Here is a 25851-nt window from a genome sequence, read left to right on the forward strand (position 1 = left end):
ATCTCTGCCCTCTTGCCACTGATTTTCGTGGTGCTTATGGGCATAATCTTAAAACATGCCTCTAACCCAGACCTCATGCCCATGCTTCATTGCCTGTAGTGAACTTCCTCTGGGATGGAAATGGGCACCTGTTTCACCCCCAATCCCAACTCCCCAAACATTTACTGAGTGGCTCTTAGGGTTAGAACAAAGCCTCTTCCTCTCTGTTCCAGCTGCCCAAATCTTAATCCAATCCCCATCACCTCACCTGTGAATTATTATAGCTGCTTCCCCTGAGGCTGCTTGAGCCCAATCTCTCCACTTTCCGCTCTACCATGAAGACAGGTTGTTTCCAAAACAACTGTGGGCTTAGAATCAACTGTGGCACTTATGATGCTTTTATTTTCATTTTAAAGTATATGCCTGGTCCCCACACATAAATATTCTTATTTATTAGGTCTTAGGTGGGGTCCCCATATCTATATTAAACACACACACAGGTTTGTATTTGTTTCTAGGGCTGCTGTAAGGAAGAATCACATACTGGGTGGCTTAAGCAACAGAAATGTCCTGTCTCACAGCTCTGGAGACCAGAAATCTGAAATCAAGGTGCTGGTAGAGCCATGCTCCCTCTGGAAGACACTAGAGAAAGAGCTGCTCCAGCTCTCCTTCCCAGCCTCTGTCGCCTCAGGCTCCTTGGCTTGCAGATTATCTTCTCCTATGTCTTCCCATTACCTTCCTTCTGTGCATGTGTCTCTGTGTCCAAATTCCCCCTTTACATACAGACACCAGTCGCATTACACCTACCCTAATGGCCTTGTTTTAACTTGATAACCTCCATAAAGACCCTCTTCCCAAATAAGATCATTCTCTGAGATATTGGATGTCAGGATTTCAACCTATCTTCTCTTGGGGAGGACACAATTCAATGCATAACATAAGTAATCCTTATCACACTATTAACTTGTGAACCATTGATATAGACCAAGGGTCAGCAAATTACATCCCATAGGCCAAATCTCCTGCTTACTTTTAGAAAGGAAGTTTTATGGGGACACACTACACCTATTTGATTATGTTTTGTCTTTGGCTGCTCTCACACTACAACACAAGAGGCAAGTGTATGCAACTGAGTTGGTGTGGTCCACAAAGCTTAAAATACTTACAGAAAAAGTCTGCAGGCCCCTGTTTCTTTCCACTGTTACCCAGTGAGGGAAAGTAATACTGATGGAAGAAGAGATGATGTTATGTGGCATCCAGATATGGAACCAAAGAATATCTAATCATATAGAGACAAATGTATTCCCTTTTTAATTTTCTTTCTATTGTTATAGTTACATGAAGAAGATTTGTTTGGTTAAGGAATCTTTATTGCTTTTTTTAATACTTGTTTACATCTGTTTGTAACAGAGAACAAACAGACCTCAGACTTAGAAACTCGGGCAGAAGGCAGTATCTACCTAGAATTCAACATATTTCATTGCACACATTTTTTATGTTTATTTCAACTTATGACAAGTGGTATTTGTTTTTCATGCACAGCAGTGATGTAATTTCTTTTTAAAATAAACCATTTAAATAGAAAAATCATTTAAAGAAAAATATGAAGTAATATGTAGGAAAACTGGTATTCAAACATAGGAGAAAAAAATCCCAAAGCTATTCCCTAATGACTGAAGTTTTAGAAGCACTGCTACTCCCTAACGCTGTATGGCTACATCATGTCACTCCCCTGCTCAGATGCCTCCAGGGGCCGCCCCTTCACCTTAACATTCACGGCCATTCTCTATCTGTTCTTGCCCAACGTCTACAATTGTAGCCAACCACCGCCCACGCTAGACATAAACTACCCATGAGCCAGACTCTGGTTTCCCTCGACCCACTGGTCACATCTTTGCCTTTTCATCTCTCAGTCCACCCTCATACTTTTCCCAAAGTGTAACACCATTTTTTCCATCCCTTGTTTTCTGTTTCTTTCAAGACCAAGCTCAAGTCCTCCTAGCTGGGTGACAATTGTAACCAATGGTGAGACTTCCTCCCAGACCTCTAACTGCACTTCACTGTCTGTCTGCACAAATGGCCTTTTCATTCACTCACTCAGTGTTTACAGAGCACCTACTGAGCACTGAGCCTTATTCTAGATACTAGTAAATATAACATATGTGAGCCTTGCCCTCATTAGGCTTACTGTCCTTGAAGGAGAAAGGACAAGCCAGTCACCACGGTGTGGTAAATGCTGGATATCATGAAAGGGGAGGTGCTGTGGGAGCAGATAGCAGGGAGAGCTTACCTATTCAAGAAGGTTAGATCAATCCTCCATGAGGACATGAGACTGAAGGATGAATAGCAGTCAGCTTGGGGAAAGGGTGGGAGAAAAGAGGGGAGGGGGTAAAAGGGGTTGGGGAAGGTTGGCAGAAGAGGGTTGGAAGCAAATTTCAAGGATGGGAGATGGGAGAGAGCATGGCCAGTTTGAGGAGGTGTAGGATATATATGACAAAGAGATGAGTGATTATAGCAAGTGATGACCCTGAAGGGAGTGAAACAATTTATGCAAAGCTACATAATCACTGTGGTGTTGAATTCTGGAGGCTGGGGATCCACTAACAGATTCAAGCCAGGCAATGATGACATTGTATTTATTTTTTTAAATGCAACTCTCGCCTCAGTATAGAGAACAATTGAAGATAGGCTGGAGGGAGACCAGCCAGGAACCTGCTGCACCAAATTAAAGATGATGACAGCTGGGAGAGGCAGTGGCATTGGGGATGGGAGGGGAGGATCCGAGAGATGCTCAAGAGAAAGAAGCCTAAGGAGTTAGGTTGGATGTGTGGAGTGAGGGAGAGGGAAGGATCTGGAAAGTCCTTGGTATCTAGCTTGGACAACCTGGTGAATAATGATGTCATTCACGATGACAGAAAACACAAAAGAGAAACAAAACCGAGGGGCGGGGAGGTATTGGGAGACCATGAGAAACTGCGATAAGCATCGCGCCTTCTCCAAGTGATGGTGACTGGGGTGAGATCAGATTTGGCATCTGAGGCTCAGGAAAGATAAAGACCTGGGAGTCCTCCACATCACAGAGCATTGAAGCTGGGGTCATCTTTACAAATCTGAAAAAAGCTATGGACTTACAGAGCAATTCTGCATGTAATTTTAGGGGAGTCCCTGACCCCTAAAGTCTATCCGTGGACATTAGGTTAATAAGCCCTGCTCTTGATGATACCAGAAGCTGCATGATTGGAAGAGACAATTCAGGGAGACAACAGAGCAGAGGACTTAGAGCCCCAACACTTAACGAAACCAGTAGAGGGAAGAGAAGTAGACTGAGAAAGAATGGCCTAGGAAGTGGGAGGGGGGAAAAGACAGTGTCCTAGAGGAATGCTGAATTTAATCAGTATCATTCTGCCCATTCTTCTGTATGACACGTCTGCGTGTTCCTTAAAGGCAGGGGCTTATATTTCTTTTGTATCCCTTGTATCAAATCGTGGATCTTCATATGGCAAACAATTGAAAACAGTGTCTTTAAGTCCACAAATGATGATGAATTAGAGACTGAGCTTTACATAACTTCAAAATAGTAAAATAACTAATTAAGTAACCTATGGAATAAATGCTGTGTGGAAACTATGGGAGTTTACACAGCATAGCCTACAACTAGAACACAGTCTGCCCTAAAGACATGTTTGAATTTGCATGTGAAGCTACACACGTGTTAATCGGAGCTACACCTAGTCTAGCAAAGAATGACACTGACAGTGCAGAACACTTGGGGGTTCTGTCCAATGTCACTGGGCTAAGAATCAGGAGAACTGGGTTCCGGGCCCGATTCTGTCACTAAGTAGCTGTGTTGCTATGAGCAAACCTCTGCACTTCCAGGATCTAAGGCTCAAGTTTGGATGCTCTCTACTGTCCACTCTACACCCTTCCCCCTGAACATCGGGGACTCCACTGATGCTACGGGAGATGGGCACTGATAGCAAATGGCCTATGCATCCTCTTTGACAACGCACCCCTTACACACTGTAGAACAAAAGTCATTGTTACCAAACTTTGCACACCTGCCAACATGCTATTAGATATACAAAAGGCGGATTCTTTCCTTTCTGAGTAGTGTTCCTACTGATTATTTTGGCCAATGAGCAGTTTCTAAGAGTGGAGGACTGTGATCAATTGCCAAATGGTTTTAATCTATTATCTAATGCCTTTCTACTACTAATGGAAAGAGGGAAATGAGTAATCCGTCACTAACATAAATAATAATTAATTTTTTATAAAAAGCTAAGTTTGCTGAATATATTGAGATTGTAAGCAGGAAAATAAAACACGACCCTAACAACAAACAGATGGCATTCGCCTTTCTGTGATTAGGTTCACGTTTGAAGTTTTAGGGAAACCACACAACAGTCATGCTTTCAATTACTTTCCCAGCTAACAGAGGCAGACACCAAATGCATTTTTTCCCCTTATAACTGATGGCTCTATCCCATTCCAGGTCATGTGTATGAGCTTGAAATTCAGCAAAAGAAAGAGAAATAAACTTCAGCAACCCCTTGGCCTGGCACCCAAAACAATATTTGAGTAAATTTAAATCATCATTTGGCGAGATCCCTTCTCCCACGTTCTGTTCTTCGGAGAAAAATAGGAAAAGGGAACTTGGAGAGACTGGATCCAATTAGACTAACTTTGTCTTTTCTTTAACTATTGGAAAAATTTACCACACTGATAAATATTAAGTACACATGGGCTTTTCTTTTGTTTCTACTCCTTTATCTTCCTGGCTGTACCTTTTCTGTTCAAACTGAAGGAATAGCCACAGGCAGAGATGGGGCGTGTTTGTTATGCTTGCCCCAAGCATCCTAAATTGGGCTGCATTTTTTTTCTGAAACTGGAGAAAAAGAAAAGAATAATACTATAATTTGAAATAACATAAAAAATTCAGAGTGGTTATTAAGAAGAAATTCCCAATTAGGTTCATTTATTCATTCATTCAAAAAATATTTATGGAGTGCCTCCCATGTCCCGGTACTTTTTTTTCAAGGGTTTGGGAATATAGTGGCAAGAATGACAGACAAAATACCTGTTTTCATCAAGCACCTTAGATTCTACCCTCTAAGAGAAGAGAGGTGATAAAAGACAAGCAAACACATAATCGAGATGATTTCAGGTGATGGAAACAGGTAATGTGATGGTGACTGCAAGCTTGGCGAGGGTGGCTGGGAAACCCTCTCTTAGGAGATGACACTTGAGATAAGAAATTGAATGAGAGGAAGAGTCAGCCGTGCACAGAGCTAGACAACCTGGAGGGGAGGAGAGCGAGTCCCAGGCCAGGGCAGAGAAAACCCCAAGGCCCTGCAGTGGGAAGAGCTTTGTGTGTATTTCTGCAAGTGCGCTGGAGGGTGACGCTGCTGTTTCCAGACATCGCTTGCTTTAGGTACAGGGCGCACTGGCGTGCCCTGAGAATCCCTAATATCCCCATCACACGGAGACGAAACTGCCAGCCAGAGAGATGTAGCTGTCCCACATCATCGAGGAAACCAATGACAGGCTGAGAGTGGGACGACTTCTTACTCCAGACATATACTGCACTGTCTGCCCGCGGTCACTTCTGATGCACACTGCACAGAGCGACTGGACCAAGACCAAGGTGGCACAACAAGCTCGACTGTGTGCCATACAAATGACACACTGGCCCAGAATCGTGAGGCTACTGAGCCACGTGGCCTGTCGGCTTCCTCTGTCTCCTTCCACAGCACAAGCTCAAACCAGGCTCTGGCTCTGCAGCTTTCTGCACACTGGCCTCACCCTGCATGGATGGTAAAAAGCAGGCCCCTCTGGCGGAAGAAGGGTTAAAAGGCCAAGACCTTTCTCACAGGCACCAGCACCCCCTGGTCCTAATTTAGTTTGCTTTCAGTTACCAACACATTCAATGTGGTTTAAACCATTAAGCCAAGAAAAAAATGACACGGAAAATATTTTTATTTGTAATTATGCACTGAAACCCCCTCAAAGTCCTGCACAGAAAAATACAAAACCTTTCGAATGACAGCCCGTCATAAGAGGAGCTGCTGTTTCCTCTCTGTCCCAGGTCCCATCTCCTCCGGCCTTCGCAGGCTTGTCAGCACTGACCCCCAGCAGCTTTCTCCTGTTGATTTAGACTTACCACAAACATTTTATTTTTCTGCCTAAATCTTCCTCCAGGCATACTGATGATTTATTCATACAACGAATATTGTATGTCATATGCATGCACCGTGCCATAACAGCAGATATAGATGCACAGTCAGATGAGACACGTGCCCAGCCCTCAAGAAGCTATAGGGGAGACAGTGTTATGAAAAGGGTCTTTTTAATTATGGTAAATGCTCTGAGAGGAAAAAGCACAGGGAAGCATGAAGACATAGAAGGGGTGGGGGGGACACTGCTCCGTACCTATCAGCTCACCTTAGTATCATACAAGTGGCAGTTTGATACCTGCCCTCCAGCCATCCTTGAAATCTATTCTTGGTGAGCCAAATTGTTCCCCCCAAAAGTGGTCATTTGGGTCATCAGAATCCTACCATATTACCCAGATTGTTTGTTTCAATGGCTCTTTATCTAGTCTTCGCACAGATTTCCCAGGTATATCATGTTTGTTTCTAACAAAATAAATAAGATTGTTTGTCCTTTCCTTCTTAGAAAATGGCCTTTTTTTCAGATTTTAGGTTTTCGTCTCTGAATAACATTTTGCAGGTGACTTCCTCTTAGAAATCTTCCTATCCATTGTTGTACTTGACTTTGTTATTTATTATTCCTCCAGTTATAGCAAAAAGTAAGCATTTAATAAGTGCTTTTAAAGCAAAACTATATATTAACAATCACAATGGACCAAAATAAGCAATTATACTTATTCAGAATGCATATAACCATAAAACATCGTCCTTGTGGTTTTTACCCTATATTTCAATGTCTCTGAGCCCTAGACTCAAAGAGATATCTGAGGAAAAGTGTTGTATTTGGAGTCTATCAGTAATTGTACATCTCTAGAAAGACATTTTCACATGTAGTATGACTAAAGTCCCAACTACAGTGAAGGTTGAAGCCATGGGACAGAACTAACATCCCAAGAGCATACTCTAGTATGTCGGGTTGTACTCTCAGCACCGATGCTATGTTTTAGGGTGTATGACTTCACTGATAGTGTCTTCATGAAATATATGTAATTAGATTCTTCTGGAGGTGACTGAAAATACCATCTGGAAGTCTCAGTAAAGCAACACATATGACAGATACACACCAAGACTTCTGTTTAATTCAACATTTAATTATTGAGTTCTGCGATGTACAGGTGTCTCTGAGTACCTGCCCCAAGAGTATCTGCCAGGCAGGAACTTGTCCTCCAGCCCTGGACCCTCCGTCACCCTGCACAGTTCCTGGCACACAGAAGGTTTCGATACTTGAAACATTAACACTTAATATTTTGTATTATGACTCCAAAGCTCTCAGTTTACTTTAAAAGGTGATATCTTTTTTAAAAAAAAGCAAGGTCCTATCAAAAAAAAGCATACTTGTACTGGTGTAGCATCTGCCTCTTACAGTGGTCCTCACGTGTGTGTGTGTGTGTGTGTGTGTGGTGTGTGTGTGTGTGTGTGTGTGTGTGTGTATGATTGGGGGGGGAGGGTGTGTGTGTGTGTTGGGATGGAGGTCCAAGGTGGCACAGAAATCACCCAGAGGCCGCTTCTCAGCCTGCACGCAGTCAGACCCAGGCTCAGGCTTCTGAGCCAGACCTCAAGCAGGGCGGGGCGGGCATGGGTGCTGGGGAAGGGCCGGCTTGCGAATGTTTTAAGACTTTCCTTGTAACTTCCCGCTCTCTGCTGGGTCCTTCACCCCCCTCCCCTCCATTCCTCTATGTAACCTACTATTCTGAGGTGTGTAACCCTTAGCACACTTGGATTTGAAAACGTGTGAAGAAGGCCACGATGCACCCAGTTAAGCAGTGCGCCCTGCAGGCAGAAGGGTGCCTTCAGCCTTGTGTTTCAGACGCCCTTTCATCACCAAGCGCCTGGCTTGCAGTTGATGCTTTCACAAAGGGCTCCCTGCACAGATGCAGAGAACCGTCTCCTGGTCCATTAGCAATAATGGAACGAGCGACCCTTAATCAGAGGCAGGGATCAGTTTAAACAAGAGGGGATTCAATTTAGATTCACTTCTTATCCTTGCCACTGTTAGTGCTAGCGAACCCTGGTATGGGTGGGACAGGACAAGAGAACTGGTGCTTGTGCAGAGTATGAATCTATTAACAAATTTATTATATGCCTGCTCCGTGCAAGTGTTGCTCTGTATAAGCTATAAAGAAAGGCAGGACGTGATAAAGAGAATACACACAGAGAGATAAAGACAGAGATAAACAGGTGAGAGAGACAGACAGAGATTAAGACGGAAAGAACGAGACCCAGATTCCACTTTCTTACTTTATTATAGAACTTTGTTTTTTCTCTAAACTTAGCTCGACCCCTCCCCCGAAAATAGAATCATATGGAACTTTTTGTCTGCTCTAAAATCAATAAGGTCTCTGGGGACAGTTTGCAAAGTATTAGCTTTTACCCAGTTAAAATCTTTCCATACAGCACAGCAGAATGGTTCCCCATCCTGTTAGACCAAGGCCCCCTTTTTAAAAAAATGTGACACCCCATTTGTCACCCTGAAATACGATCTTTAGGTAATATACTCTACCTGTACCCCTAATTTTATTAAAATTTTTAAATTTATTGTCTTTAAAATTTATTGAAATTTTTTTAAAAGACCAAGCATTCGTAGTATGGCAGTGAATATAGGTGCTTACCAAATTAAAAATAATAATAATATAATGCCATATTAGTAATATAGAAAAGAAATAAAAGCAAATAAAGAATAAAGAGAATTTTAAGGCTAATTAGTATGTGTTTAATTTTTCTGATTAATTTCCTTTCTTCATATAAAATGGGTAAGTTTTAGATTACCTCATCTTAAAATGATGAATAGATTATTTCTTTTAAAATAAGTACTGTCGCATAATTATAACTAGAGAATCAGATGATCAGTTTCTGTACCAGTGATTCTTAACTTTTGCTGGGACACAGACTCCCTTGATCATCTAATTGACCTTTCACCCCAAAAAATGCACAAAAGCACCTGTACACAGACATTTCTTAGGTTCCATGACCCAAGAAATCATCTGTGACGCAGATTAAGATCGGTCTAGTGATCCAGTGACAGAAAGTTCAGCATCACTTTCAAATGCAAATAGACTCACTGTCCTCCTCTAGAAGCCAGTTGTCTCATGGTATTTAGGTTTATAAAGGCTTGAATTAGGTTTTTAAAATGTCTCTACACAGGTCTAACATTAAGATATTAGTCACTTAAGGCCCAAGTTTTTAAAATTTATTATAAAAGTATGATAATTCATGAACCTAGATAACAGTAATTCCTTATCATCATGGCTTTCTTTATGCAAAATCTGAATAGCAACAGATTTTCTTTGTATATTTTTTCTCAAGTGTGAGAATTTTAGATAAATACGTCAGTCACTCCAAGTTGCTGTCATGTCATGTCACTAAATATGGAAGAAAGCTGTGACCGTTCACCTTTGCCTTTACTCTCCTATTACCATTCACCCAGCTGGTTATACATCTTTAATTTTATTTAATTTCACTTCATCATTTTATTATAGTTTATTTTTAACTAGCACTTACATAGGGCTATCATGTGGCAGGCACCATTTCAAGCACTTCACCAATACTAACTCACCTTATTCTTTCCAACAACTTTATTAGATAATTGTAATAACTGTCTTCATTTACAGATGAAGCAACTGAGACACAAAGAGGTTAAATAAGTTGCTCAAGGTCAGAGAGGAAGTTACTGCTAAAGCTGTGATTGGAGCGCCATTAGGCAGGCTCCAGAGTCAGTCATTAAAATCAATTATCTTTCTTTTTTTTTGTTGTGTGTATTTTCATGTACTACTTATGTGGTCCCCAAAATATTGACCAGAATTGGATTCGGTCATTAGTTGTTAAACATAGGAAATGTCATCCTACTCCATAGAGAGCCATTTTCATCTTGGACCTAAACACGAAACCATGTTCCTGCCACACAGGATTTAAAATGCCGATTCGATCACTACGGAATAGAAAATGCTCCTGGCGACTAAGAAAATGCAGATACCAAGGAGAACACAGACCCAAAGCGCTTAATGAAGTTAGAGGTACAGAAAACTACAGCATCAAAAACTTGTACACACTTACAGAGCATATCAGGGGAAAAAACCTCTATGGAAATAAGTTGATTAAAAAGACTTAAGACTTTAAAACAGTAGACTTTCCACTGAGGCTTGATTGACTTGCTCCTGTGTTGTAAACATACGATAAAAATATCAGTAACATGATACTACTGTTCTTCCTCAGAAAGAACTTAGCATGTCAGCAGAAGGGACCCTCTTGCAGGGCTGTGTAAATAGATGCAGTGCGTTGTGAGTGCTCAGGCACCTGGGCATGCTTGGAACTTCAACAGTGGAACCAAGCAAGCCTAGGAGAGCAGAGAGTCACAGGCTGCAGGAAGAAGAGGGGAGAGAAGAATTACTTCCCCAACAATAGCCCACAAATTCCCCTTTCTCTTCCCTCAATGCCCATTCAACAATGCTTTGTCATTGTCATAAAGTCACCTCAAGATCAAAAATAAATGGAAATTTAACTTCTGGATTTATTTTTTAATGGCAGCTTTCGGATTACCAATCTCCTACACAGCCTTCCCCTCCACCTCGCGTAAAGAAAGAATCATAAAATCCACAAGGAGAGCAAATGCAACCATACATAACCCACGCCTTTGACATAACTAAGAAACCAATCAGTATGATCTTCAAATTACCTATAATTCCACCCGAGGTCCCACCGCCCACCCAATGCCACAAGCCTTCACGGCCAAAGAAAAGAGCAAAGTGATGGGCTTAGGAAAGCACAGACAATGTCACCCTCAGGAGGGGGAAGTCCAGTATAAAGTGCCAAAATACAGACATGTCACAGTGACAGGAAAGGAGCCTGACAATGTGCAGGACCCAAGGCGGCAGCCTGGCGCTGCGCGGAGGACGACACTCAGATGCATGGAAGTGGTGCACACTTTGGGAGTGAGGCGGTGAAGGAAAGACGATATAAAAGATAACTGAGCATCGTGCGGAAGCAAAAGAGCAAGAAGAAACACCAAGCCCTCCCCTGCTCCTTCACTGCTGCTCATTAAGGAAACTGCAGAGAAGAGGGCGGAAGCGACATAAAGGAGCATATTGAACCAAAACTTCAGACCACCTCCACATAAAACTACTGTAAAAATTAGAAAAGGTAACAAACCATTATGCTGATAACTGCCCTCCCATTAGAAACAAACACAAAACTAAACAAAACTAATACAAGGCTCTAAAGTGGATTAAACATCCTCAAACTAGCATTTGGGAATTTTAAAAAATGTTCGATACAAAACAAGAACAGAAAAGGAAGAAAAAATGATAGATTTTGTATATTTGTATTTAATTCTGTTGATTAAACTCAGGACAAAAACAGAAGAAAAGGAGACATCAGGACAGAACATTGATCTAGCAAAAATTAAAATATATGCTAGAGCATCTAAATTAGTGTGAAACTGGTGTATGAGAAGACCAATGGGATGGGTAGAGAGTCAAGAAATTTTGGATTTACCAACATGTCAAAGCACAGAACTTTGGTTGAGACGATGGTACATACACACCGTGGACTATTTTTGCAAAAGCAAACATTACCGAGGAGATATTTGTGAAGGAAAGTAGAATGATTTCCAGGAAATATTAAGGGTGGGGGTGCAACACAGCATATGCTATATGTTACATTTGTGTATGAAAGAAGCAAAAACAAGACAATAAACATGTGTATGTTATGATATCATATAGGTAGAAAGAAAAATACACAGTGTGCATTGCTAGAGTGAACCCAACTGGCAAGTTTTAAGTTACCTAATAGACAACAATAACAATGATTCTACAGTTTAAAACTCATTTTCATATTGCTGTAAATGGGCATACAGGAAATGCATAGACTAGAGTTAAAGGACTATACCCCGAATTCAGCATATAAATCAGATTAATTATTTACAGACAATTCAAGTCATGCGTAATGCCTTAAAGGAGTTGGAAAATGGAGAAAGAATTTTGAATAAAGGCTGTACCACAGAGACACAGAATAAAGTTGGGATGGTCATATCATATCAACAATTTTTTTTAAATAACACAAAAAGATAACCTCCGAGACTACAAAGAAGATCCCAGGACAGAAATGAGATTGTCTTAGAATAGTATTGATGGAGAAGGGACAGGCCAGTGCTCTCTCTCCAGGGCCTGAGGATGGAAAGGCTGACTGCTTAGGTCTGCCAGCATCGAGGAGAAGCAGGACTGCACAGAAAACCAATCAATGCATCACTGCAATTCTTGCAAATAATATGTTCTGGAATAAATGGAATAAATATGTTCTGGATTTCATATTAACCAGCACCCTAATAAAATAAAAAAATAAAAACCGAGAACCACGGAAGACTCTCTGAGGCCCCTCCCATCACAATTATTCCTATAAAGGGTAATTACTATCCTGGCTCTTGAACACCATAGGTTAGTTTTGCCATTTTTTTAACTGAAGAAATGTAATCATACAGAATGTACTTTTATGTTAGCTTCTTGTATTTAACATTATGTTTACAAGGTTCATCCATGTTGTAGTTTATTATAGTTGTAACTGATACATTCTCATTGCTGTGTAATGTTCTAATTTTTTTACCCATTCTACTGTTGATGGACATTGAGTAGTTTCTAGTTGGGAGCTATTACAAGTAGGGATGTTATAAACATTTTAATAATGTCTTTTAGTGAACACACATACACATTTCTATTGGGAGCATGCCTCAGATTGGAATTCCCGGGTCATAGATATGTTTCGCTTTAGTAAATGCTACCAAACATACACTCTCAGCAGCAGTGTATGAGAGTTCTAACCGTTCCACATTCTAGCTGACACTTAATATTGCATCTTTACATTTTAGCTATCCTAGTGGATGCCGTAAATATTAAATTTTAAAAAGAATATTATCAAGCCCTGGCCAGTGTGACTAAGTGGTTAGAGCATGAGCCCACGAACCAAAGGGCTACAGGTTCTATTTCCAGTCAAGGGCATGTACTGGGTTGTAGGTTCGATCCCCAGCTTCTCGTGGGGCACTTGCAGGAGGCAACCGATTAATCAATGTGTCTCTCTCAAATTGATGTTTCTCTCTCCCCTCCTCCCTTCTACTCTCTCTAAAAATCAATGGAAAAAACATCCTCAGGTGAGGATTAACCAAATATATACATATATACACACACACACACACACACACACACACACACACACACACATATACACACACATATATATAATCAAGAAACTGTATTCTAAAAATTAAAAACAATTATAATGATCACTGTTTATCGTTAGCCTAGATACCAACATTTTAAACATGAACTCCAGTTGCTTTGGATGCAGATTATCAGCGTACAACAGTTGGAGAAATAGTGTATCCTAATTCTTTTTAAAACAACTGTATATTGAATGTGAGATCTTATGTCTGGAGAAAGACTAAGTGCTTTCAGGATGTTAAATTCAAATGGCCATGGTGGTCAATCTTTTTGTTTTTCAACAGCACAATTTTGTCCACTTACATTATTTAAAAATTCTTACATGACCTAGAGAGAGGTGTTCCATGCTACCCCACTTAGCACTGTCCTAGACCTCACATTGTTTATCATTTGTATCACTGTGTTGGGTGACGACACATGCCCATGGGCAGGTTTACCCAAATTGTAGGTTAATCGGTTATCAAATACTGCGTAACAAAGCACCCCACATTTTACTGACGTATTTCTCACAATCCTCTGGGTTGGTTGAGTGTTTCTCCTGTTGGTCTTGTGTGGGCCACGCTGTGTTGGAATTGAGCTGGAGCGTTGGCTGAGGCTGTGCTCAGCTGGCACGGCTCTGCCATTCTCTCCACATAGCCTTTCTTCCTCAAACACGATAGGTCGGCTTCTTCACAGGGAGGCAGCAATATTCCAAGGAAGAGAGGGCAAAAGCTGCAAGGCTCTGGAAGCTTGCACTCTTCTACCATCTTGTTAGTCAACGGCGGGGGAACTAGACTACACATCTCCATAGGAAAGTTGCAAAATCATGTGGCTATGTTTTTCAGCCTACCGCAATAGATGGGAGTCTGAATATGCCAGCACAAAAGGAGAGCTAAATAAATATTGATATTTCTGTTAGTGTTATAATTACTACCAAAAAAACACATTAAATTTATATTAAAGAAGCCAGTGGTTTCTTAATTATATTTCCCAACATTAGTAAGGCCTTTAATGACTATCTGCCCAGGGCCTGGCACATATATATTCATTAAAAGTCAGCTACTAATATTACCACAAAATCCTAACTAAAACTCCCAGTTGTCAGTCCTCTGAACTGCTGTAGGGCCCTTTGTCTCCCTGCCCATTGTCAAGATTCAGTTACATTGTAAAAAGATCCCTATTTAGCACCTGTTCTAGACTATCAGGAAATCTCCAGTGGTCATTTTCTTCCTCTCTCAACCCTGCTTTCCCTGCCCAGCTATCTTTAGTCACAGTCTCACTGCTTCACATTACTTTTCTCTTCAACACCTAGCCTCTTGAGCTATGATGATTGCTTTTTACATTTTCCTTTTATTCCTGTCCCCTTGTCCACTTTTAACCACATCTTGTTGTCTGTCCATCATTTCCACTCTCAAGATGTGCCCCCGCCCCACCCTTGCCCTTGACCTCAGTCCCCAGATCCTCCACCTGCCTCGGGGCTCAGAGTCAGCCACTTGCTAAAAATGGCTGTTCAGATCATCAACACAGTCTCCCAGGGCCCACTGCACAGAGGCAGAACACACACACACACACACACACACACACACACACAATCCTATCAATGAGCATGCTAGGACTCATGCTATGGCACCCAAGTAAGCCAACCTTATTGGAAGATATGCACAACGGGATGCTTCCAGAGTGCACAGGTGAGTGTGTTATGTACCAGTCCTGGTTGCCAGGTCCTCCGATATCATATGAAGATCCCAGTCTCACACTATGCCCCTGAGGGAAGCACAGATGGTCCAGGATGGACATGAGGAACCTGACTAAGCAGCTCTCCAGCTGGGCAGAAGAGTCACAAGGTCTCCTGTGGAGGTTGGTGTGGAGTCTCATCTCATAGCAGCCAGCCACTCGGCCTGCTCTGATTTTTGTCACCTCCCTCAAGAGATCCGTGAAGTTTAACATCACTCTCGGTGAAGCTTCCATGGGACATGAGCCAGAAATATGAAAATGTATTTTATATATTGAAAACAGACTATATTCTAAATATGGAAATAGGCCATATTTAAAAATTAAGCTATCTATTCTTGTTCTTCTCAAATTGTGGGAAAGAACCAGATTTGAGAGCCCATTGGTTGGTGTTTGTTTGGTTTTGCTAATCATTTGTAGACCAACATTTTTATAAACTACAGTAAATACGTATTACTAAAACAGATCACATCCTTACATTCCACTGCAACATTAGATTCCTTGACAAGTCTCTAAATATTCAATTTCTGGACTCACTACCTGGTAACAGTCCCTAGACCACTCTTTGAATAGCACTAGTCCAGCCCAAAGATGTATAGCTAAGAGAAGCAGGGGCAGATGACTGTGACATAGCACAGCCAGGATTTGCCCAGTATATCCACACTGGATCCCCAAAAGGTGGCCCCAGTGGCACAGCTGTGAAGACAGTCAAGTGTTCATGGCATGATCTGCCACAGCAGCCTTGTCTGGAGAAGTCTCTGTTCTAGCTGAGACTATGAAGTCCATGTTCCTGCAAAGGGGGGGGGGGGGGGGAGTGTGTGTGTGTTCCCATCATAACATTTCCATACGATTCCACCAAGTCATAAAAATAATAAATTCAGCAAAGCATTCACCCTACTTATATCTTGATCAACATTTAAAGCCCCTAACCAAGATCTATAAAATATTTTTTCTTCTATCCTTTCTCTAAATTTTAGTGTTCAGTTCTCATCCAGAAAATAACAGAAGGCTTTACTCTATTTGTAGATTAAGTCAGCCAATTGCTTTACATACCTGGGGATAAAAGAATTGATCAATACATAGTTTCTAGCAAAGCAAACCCAGTTATGGAAAGTCAATAGTTTCAAATGTTTCAACTACCATTTAAAATACTGCCTTGGATAGTAAACAGAATGCAGTGACTCCATCTGTCACATATCAACCAGAAAAGAGGCATAAATCCACATTCAGAAATATGTGAAATCATTGACTGTGCATAGACTGTTATTTGACAGACATTTATCAAACTCACAGTAAACACCAGGCCTTTTCTTGGCCCTCAAATGCTACCAAGACCATCAAAACAACTGCATGGCTTTCATACTGAGCCAACTCTCCCTTCCTTTTGGCCAGTGGCTCTCTCCTGGAGGCAATTTTGCCTACAGGGGACATTCAGTAATGTCTGAAGGTATTTTAGCTGTCACAACATACTACTGGCATCTAGTGGGTAGAGACCATAGATGCTGCTAAACATCTCACTATGTACAGAATGGTCCCCACAACAGGGAATTTGCCAGCCCAAAATGTCAACAGTGCCGAGGTTGAGAAGCCCTGTTCCAGATTGTGCTCAGCCATGTCCTCAAGAAAAACCAGGATGCCACTGCTGCACCTTGACACAGTGAGGACAACTTGTTCAAGCAAAAGAAGAGTCACATGTCTCTCACCTTAAATAAAAATTTAGAAATGATTAAGCTTAGTAAGATGGCATGTCAAAATCCCAAATAGGCTGAAAGCTAGGCTTCTGGCACCAGTTAGCCAAGCTGTGAATTCAAAGGAAAAGTTTCTGAAGGAAATTAAAAGTGCTACTCCAGGGAACACACAAATCATAAGAAAGCCAAACACCAATCACAAAGAACTTATGCACCCCTATGTCCATAGCAGCATAATTTACAATAGCTAAGATCTGGAAACAGCCCAAGTGCCCATCAGTAGATGAATGGATAAAAAAGCTGTGGGACATTTACACTGTGGAATACTATGCAGCTGTAAAAAAGAAGGATCACTTATCCTTTGGGACAGCCTGGAGGGAACCAGAGAGTATTATGCTAAGTGAAATAAGCCAGGCAAAGAAAGACAAGTACCACATGATCACACTTATATGTTGAATATAATAAACAAGATAAACTGAGGAACAAAATGGATCCAAAGACATAGATGCATGGAACAGACTAAAGGATCTCAGAGGGAAGGTGGGGAGGGGGGAGAAGGTGGGGAGAGATTAATTAAAGAACTTACATATTTATAAGCATAACCCATGGACAAAGACACTGGTCTGCGGAAGGCCTAGGGGTGGGATGGATGTGGGGTGGAGGGGATCAATGGGGATAAAAAGGGGACATCTGTAATATTTTCAACAAAAAAGTTTAAAAACTTCATTCTGGATTATGTGGGTGGCTCTAAATCCACTCACAGTATCCTCTTAGGAGACACACAGAGCAGAGGAGGAAGTGAAGAGATCACAGAGGTGGAGATTAGAGTGATGCAGCTACAAGCCAAGAAAGCCCAGAGCCACCAGGAGCTGGAAGAGGCAAGGAAAGGGGAATATAGTCCTGCTGACACTTTGACTTCAGACTTCTGGCCTCCAGAACTGTGAGAGAATGATTTGCTCTTGTATTAAGCCATCAAGTTAGTGGTAAGAAATTAATTCAGTAGGGTAAGCCTGTAAATAATCTGAGTATGAAGGCCACAGTGCCAACATGATGTGCTAAGGCCAACAGTATCTTTCTTTCTCTTCCATAAGTTGGCATAACAAAGACAATGCAGCTTAGTGAAGGGTCAAGATATTCGGTTCTACACACTCCACAAGCAATATCCACCCTCGGGGAAATGTCTAGACCTATGAGAGACTTCTGTTCCAGATTCATAAATAAAAGAATAATTCATTCTCTTTCTTTTCTTTATTGTCCATCTACCCCAAAAATAAGTATCTCTTCTATTAAGTATCTATTAGAATTGTATTCCATTGATTAAACCACAGTAGAAGAGCTGAACTGGGCTATCTGTGAGATTCCAAAGTTCTCCAAGTCATTTTTCAGCAATATGAATTCACTTGTACTCTAGCTAATTTATCATAAGATCAGATTGAAGAAATACACAAAATTTTATGGTCAAAGTGTTGATCACAGTATTATTTAAAATAGTCACATATGTAAAATAAACTGAATAACTATCACTGAAGATTGATTAAATACATTTTAGTAAAACTACACAAAAAGATTCTAAGCAGCCACCAAAAAGGATGTTTCTAGTTATACTATTGTTGACAAGTAATATATTGTTGAGTAGAAAATCATTACAAAATATTATGAACAGCTTTTTCCCCTCATCTTATATGAAGCACACAAATAGAAATGCCTATATGACTATATAACAAATCGACAGTGATTCTCAGGGGTTAAAATTACAAGTGATTTTTATTTATTTATTTATGCTTATAGCATTTCAATAATAAATACATATTACTTATGTAATTTTAAAGGTATCTAAAGATAAACTCTTTAGAAAATTATAGATGCATGAATTATTGTGAAGTTTACCAAAAGCTCTTCTATTCACAGATGCCAATAAATCAGTTGATTTTTCTGTAACTTGCCTTCTGGGCGACTCAGCATGTCTTCCTGATTTCATTACCCCCTTGTTTTAACAGTGGGGACTTTGCACATTTGCAGTTCATTAAATGCCTGTTTGAGAAGTCTGATACCAATTCCCTAAATACACAGGATTAAAATAATCAGAAAATAGTCAATAGAAAAAGCATCCTCAACATTTTTTTCAGGGACACCTATAGTTGCTCCTTTAAAAAAGTTATATTATATGAATCAAATAACTTATAAGACCCATTTCTGATAACACCATTAAATAAAACCTACCACTCACTTTTTGAATTGTTGGCACATCACAGGACTATACAGTTATTGTCCTTGATCTATCAGTTTAAAGGGTTAGTATAATTAAAGCTCTATCTCCAAGTTCATAAACATTTAGCAAATATAAATAGGCACTGTCTCACAACTCACAGTAATACTATTGAAGGCTTTCACTTTGCTTTTTGCATTATTACAAATAACAAAACTCCTCAGAAGAGAATTTTGGAAGTTTACAAATAACTGGAAATTTGGAAAACTTCACTGCATAATGTCATACAAAACAAATTAATGAGGAAAGATTCATAATACATTAATATATTGAATTAGGCCTAAACTCGAGATTACATTAAAATCTCATTTCATTCTATGAAAAATTCAATAAAACAGTGCCAATTAAGTGAGGCAATCAGCAAGAACAAGGAGACTTACTGATGTTCCATCTAGTCTCCCTCATTATTAGGTTTCATTTTTAACAGCTTGTTGACGCTATTCCCCCCTGACAGTACCTGAGCTAGGATCATGAGTCAGCTTTGAAATCAACTCGGGAAAAAAATAATAATTCCCAAATTGCCTTTTAGCATATCTGCCTCTCTGGGTAATTGAAATCGTGTTGAAAATACATCACTGGAGATGTATTAGAAATAGCAGGGAAGAGAATGAAGTTAATGGGGGAAGCACTAAAAACAGAGACTAAAACACGGCATGAAGCACAAGGAAATAATTTTAAAAGTTGCTACTGGCTCTGATTTCTATGCATTTCCACTTGGAGGTTAGTCCCCAGAAGACTAATTCACTCTCATTTTTATTTTTGCACTGCAGGCTTCAGTTTAAGAGGTGTGGTGTACTCGCTGGGCCTGCCGATTTTAAGTGCCATGTCCTAGGGCCTAGTCTATTGAAACACCCTGATAATGGATCCAGCCACACTTCAGAACAGTCCACCCACCAAGGCTCAGCTGGCCTGGCTCATTACAAAAATTCATAATCATTTCACAGATGGACTCAGAGTGTACCAGCATCTGAGGTGCCAGCAAAAAGCAATATCGTTTTGCTAATCTTTAGTGTCTCGGAGGCAATGTCACGGCAGATATCCTGCAGTTCTTCAGTCTTCATTCCAGTCTCCTGATGTCTGGACACACAGTCTCAGGGAGGGAGGAAGCCCCACTGACCATGCATGCAATGGACTTTGAGTGTGCTTTCCCCAACCTTTGGTAACTCCAGGCCCCTTGTAAGTCCAGCCCTAACCAATAAGTGCACTTATTTTAATGACTATTCTAATCAATCAAATTTCAGAGCAACTAAGGAACATGAACTATTCCATAATTTTGTTACAGAGAAAACTGCCCAATAAAACTAAAAAGATCATGGACTATTTTGTAGAATTTAGCATACAGCTGGACTAGTATTTGTTGACTTGCATGTGTAAAGCAGCTATGCAATAAATATGTTTTAGATGCATAAATGAACAGCTAGCAAGTACCTTATTTCCTAAGTTAATTTGCTGTGAAAGGCATAGAGCAGTGGATCTCAACTGAGAATGATTCTATGCCTGTTCCAATGCTCCCAGCACAGGGTTATTTGTCAAGGTCTGGAGATATTTTTGGTCATCACAACTGGGGAGGATGCTACTGGCATCTAGTAGGTAGAAGTTAGGGATGCTGTTAAAACATCTTACAATGTACAGTAAAGTCCCCCACAGCCAATAATTATCCAGTTCAGAAAATGTCAATAGAGCCAAGGTTGAGAAACCCTGGGATGAGAAATAGAAGGAAAATACTACACTAAGACTGGGAAACATTGTTAAATGATCAAGTAGAACAGTCTTTAGGGACAAATCATCATCTTCTGTAGAGGTTCATGGAGCAGGAAGACCTGAGCATGTACAGAAGTACCCCTGGCAATAATGGGACTTCTACAAATTGAGGGAGCGGGACTGTGTGAATGCCATCTCCTCTTCATGACACCTCCACTCACAAGCCTGTTGAGTACAGTTGTAACACGGAGGCATTGGGCTGAAGCTGAAATTCAAACCTCAGCTGTTTTCCATGTCCAGAGTTTACAGTGAGACCTTGTCCAGATTAGCCCCACCATTTCCTTTTAAAAATCAGACGGCCTTTGGATCCCACAAGTGACTCTCTACCACCCCTACCATCACATTAAAGAAAATGTCTTCCGTTTCCCTTCTCATTTAACTTAAAAAGAGATGGGTACAGTTTTCAAAGTCATAGATCTCAGCATTACCCATATTGTGTGCAGGAAATCGGATGTAATGTCCCCTCCGTGCTTTCCCACCTTTCCAATGTCTTATCCCTTATTATCATCTCCGACGACACAGAGTATCACTTGGTTTCCAAGGGTTTTTCAACATAAGGTACTGAGTTGTCCTCACCAGCGTCACTCCTACGCTTCTGGCCCTCCGCCCCCAGGGCCTCTCACAAAAGCTAAATATTCTATAGGGCAAGTCTGAGCTGCCTCGGGTGTTAGAAAGTGTAGCAAGAGCAGGCGATGGAAGCTATTACTTCACATCCTGCAAGAGTATTTATGTACTAGCTGGTGACTCTGAGAGATCTGAGGGAATCAATAATCATAATAAACTAGGATTGGGATAATATGTGTGACTACTATAATTAGACAACCATAATTACTGTGACTACTATAATTAGACAACTGTTTCTTGTTGCAGGAACAAACTGTTAATTGAAATTAATTGTAGTTTCATGATAGAAGCTACAGATCTGTCTTTTTACTTTATTGTTTTTAGGGGGTTTTGGGTGTGGGGGATATGTTAAAAGGCACACACTAATATTTCAAAAGTACAACTTCTCTCCGAAGATGTTTCTATGGGGAGTACATGCCAATAGGCTGCCTTCCCTCTGCTCAAACCTGTAAGCATCACTGGTGGACTCCTGCGGACATGCTGCAAACCACAGAGAGAGCACTCAGTCTGGCAACTTGTCGTTTGAACAGAAGATGCACTGAGAAATCAGTCAGCCAGCCTCCAACTGGGCAGTCGGCATGCCGAGGAAGGTCATAAAGTTTAAAATGCGGTGACATCAGAACACAGCCTAACCTTTTCAACGGTATCTGGGAAAAGTGTTGCTGCAGAAAGACAAATGTATGTTTACTGTCTATTTTAACAACTTGGTATATGAAGCCACAAATCTCCGCACAGCCCAGGAGTCACAAATTAGATGCACTCTCCCCCTGGTGCTATGATGAGCTATTACATTGCTTCTTTGGGTAATGCTGCCACAGGCTGATGTTTCACGGGTCACCCAAGGCATGTATCCTCTCGTAACATTTTGATGACTTCATGTACCTCATAGAAAAACCACGTTAATGAAGATGAGCTTCATTTAGAAAGGTAAGAAGAGACAGGTTTCAGTGACCCATGAATGGATCACTCAGAACTGGTCTCTGCAGAGCTGTTTCCTGACTTGTGCGCACACACAGGACAAAGATTCAGCTTGTGATTTCACACTCAAGAACCTAACGGGCGCACTCAGTGAAAACCCAGCCTTTTTATGCCCTCCTGACTTCAATCAAGTGTCCGTCCCCGGTTCAAGCAGGTGCCTCTGACATTAGGCACCATCTCTGATAGTGAAGGAAAAGAAACACCCTGTGATCTATACACACCAGGAACTCGTGAAAGGAAAACTGTAACTTACTATTTCAAGGAAAGTCTTGGTCTTCTACGAAGCTGGTCTGCTCAGCAGGCTTGTTGAAGTTTTCTTCCTGAATAAAATTCAAAGGAAGAAATGCAACATTTTTATTAGACAATGTTTCATTGGAGAGTTTACTCTGATCTATGATAATGTTCATGAGACATGGGTATAATCAGCACAGTAAATCCACAAAGTAAGTAAGTGATAGACTATATCAGGGTATATAGCTTTAAAAAAAGAAAACTCATCCCTAAACTCTAAGAATTCTTAATCGGATATAATGTGATACACATAGACATTTAGTTGTTTTTTAAAATGGAAGAGAGATTTATTGACACACAAATATAACTAAGTTTTAGTTTTTGTCCCTTTGGCTCTCTTCTTTTGCCTTTATATATATGTTTTTTTATGACTCCAGCACATTTTTTATTATATACTGCTTTTAGTAGCTTTCAGTGTTTATAATAATTGCCCTATATCTTTAAGGTTTAAACATCCTCTTGGTAATCTATTTAGATCATTCATCATTCTTCTCTCCGCCCACAGCCGTGGTACATGAATGGGTTTGCTGAAAATTTAGACATAACCAAGCCTTTGTGCAGCCAGCCACTCCAGGTCCAACAGCGCCACAGGGGAAATAAACGGAGACCATGAGTGCCCAAACGTTACCCATTAAAACCATTCTCAGTAATTGGTTTAATGAAGGTGTTTTGCAATATTTATGATAAATATTAATTTTATTTACTCTGCCACTCTACAAATCAAAAGAAATGATTCCATTAGACATGGTTTTGAAGGTAGGGCCATTTCTGATGGAATTTGAATTTATTAAGGAATTCCAAGGGCATTAAGCCTGAAAATAAAACCATTAGATCTTCTAAACAAATGGAGTCAATATTGGGAGATTGCATGCATATGCACCCTGTCTTTCCCCCACAGCCCCTAAAATTGGAAACACACCACCAAGAGGAAGTAATAACACCACAGTCAGTCAAAGTCCAATTTTTACTCACATTGACTATTTTTAACATTTTGAAATATCATTTTTATACCTCCACCTGAAAGTAGTTATAAGGCTAGAATTCCATGGCTGTGTTCACTATAGTATTTTATGAAAGCAATATTTTCCTTAGTTATTTTTGGGAGGGGAGAGGGCAAAATGGAAAAAAAATATTATGGCAGCTATAATTGTCTAGTCACCTTCCAAATTAACAAACTATATTCTTGTCCCAACTCTCACTGGCTGGAAAACACAAACTTTCATCATAGGATGATCATCTGTTAAATACAATATAGGAAAAAACAAAAGTTCTCCTTCAGACTTAATTCAAATTATTTGAGTTTCTGCTTTGCTTCTCTCAAGTCCCACTTTTTTCCCCTCATCTCTGAACTCAGAAAGAGATATCTTTTTAAAAGGGAAGGCCTAAAGTCCTTTCTCAGCCCTTGAAACTCTGAGTTAATTCATTTCTGAAATAGATCAATGCCCATCAACATTGTTGGTCCCATCACACCCAGTCATTCTTGATGATAAAGTAGAAGAGATGATACACATGGTCAGCTGCCCCTTGAGAATGAAAGACATGTTATCTTAATAGCATTCATTCCAAACCTACAGTGTATGTCATGGTTGTTTGGCCAGAAATGCTCTGTATCTGTGCTTCTAATATCACTCAGTAAGATGTCAACAAAATAGTCTTTGAACTATATCACAGGATCACAGCAAGAGGCTTTCAATACTCCTGAAAGCTGGTTTGCAGTTTCCTTATCTTGTTTATTTTCACTTTTATAATATATAATGTTCGTGATGACTAAGGCCTTGTTTAAAATAAAAATGCACTTGTTTTCTACTTGTCATACCAAATTCTGACCCTACAGTTTCTGAACAATCCCTCACTTCAATTCATATATGTTGTAGATATTATAATGGAATTGCATAGCCAGTGAATTATTTCTCTCATTCATTCCTCATACACATGTTATCTATCTACATGGTTAGATGGACAAGCACTATGGTAGGAGCTAGGGACACAACATGCTAGCAGGTAAATGCAATAAGATGTCAAAAAAAATCAAGGGATAAGATGTATATTAGGTATTTGCCACTAAATGGAGAGCGGTGAGTCCATTTCAGTTCATTCTACTCTTCTAAAAATGTTAAAGTTTACAAAATTAACCATCTGATTCTTATAATATTTTTAGGAATTATGTTTAATACTAGTCCTATGTCTATTAAAACACTGTAAAAATCATGAATCGTGTTATTCCAGGAAAGTATACTAATAACATTTATGGATACTGATGTAGCACTAAGTATTCTTTGTGCCTTAACTTGGAAACCTACTAAAGATCTATGGTTTTCAAATCAAACTGGGAAAACATTGAATTGACAGTACACTGAACCTGTTCAAGAAGCATTGCAGACATTTTATCTTTCATCTCTTAGAAAATGATTCATTTTTCTGATGTTACTTAGGCTAATATCTATTATTACTTTCTATATCTTATTGATATTAGAGCCACTTGAGTCTATTCATGGCTCCAACGCACACTATTTAAGATAATGATGGCATTCAATGGGATTGAGAAGCACTTAAACATCCAAGTCAAAAGCTATTCTTGAGATATATCCTTGTTTCACCGAAGAATCTATACAGTTCTGACCTTTGATGTGCAATGTAATTATTAGGAGGGAATGGAAGTTGACGCAACATAAAACTGGAGAAAAATTACTGGTGGGTTTCAAAACACATTTCCCAACTCCTTCATCAGTGGCTCATCTAGTCAGCGTAGTAATGCGGAAAAGATGAGTTCTCGGATAAGACTAAATTATGGAAGAGAAAGTCTAGATTAAAATTGTTTTATTACTGAAATAAGTCATTTTAAATTACATTGTTATGTAAATTTGTTTAGTTTTTCTTAATCTGCAATATGAATTACTATATTTTAATCTTCAAAATATTGAACAGAGAGTCAATGCCAAGGCAAAATTACCCCTAAAAACATTACCTTTTTATACCTTAGCTATATAAATTGTCTCAAATAAGTAACTTCTCGAGCATGTTAATATATAACTGTGAAAGTACATGTAGTTCGTAAAGTTATACCCAAGTTAAAGGGGTTGCTATCAGCTAAAGAAGCCACAATTTCTACACACATGGCAATGATTATTTCAACAACAACAGAA

This window comes from Miniopterus natalensis, chromosome 2 (genome assembly GCF_054644295.1).
Source record: "Miniopterus natalensis isolate mMinNat1 chromosome 2, mMinNat1.hap1, whole genome shotgun sequence".
Classification (NCBI taxonomy): Eukaryota; Metazoa; Chordata; class Mammalia; order Chiroptera; family Miniopteridae; genus Miniopterus; species Miniopterus natalensis.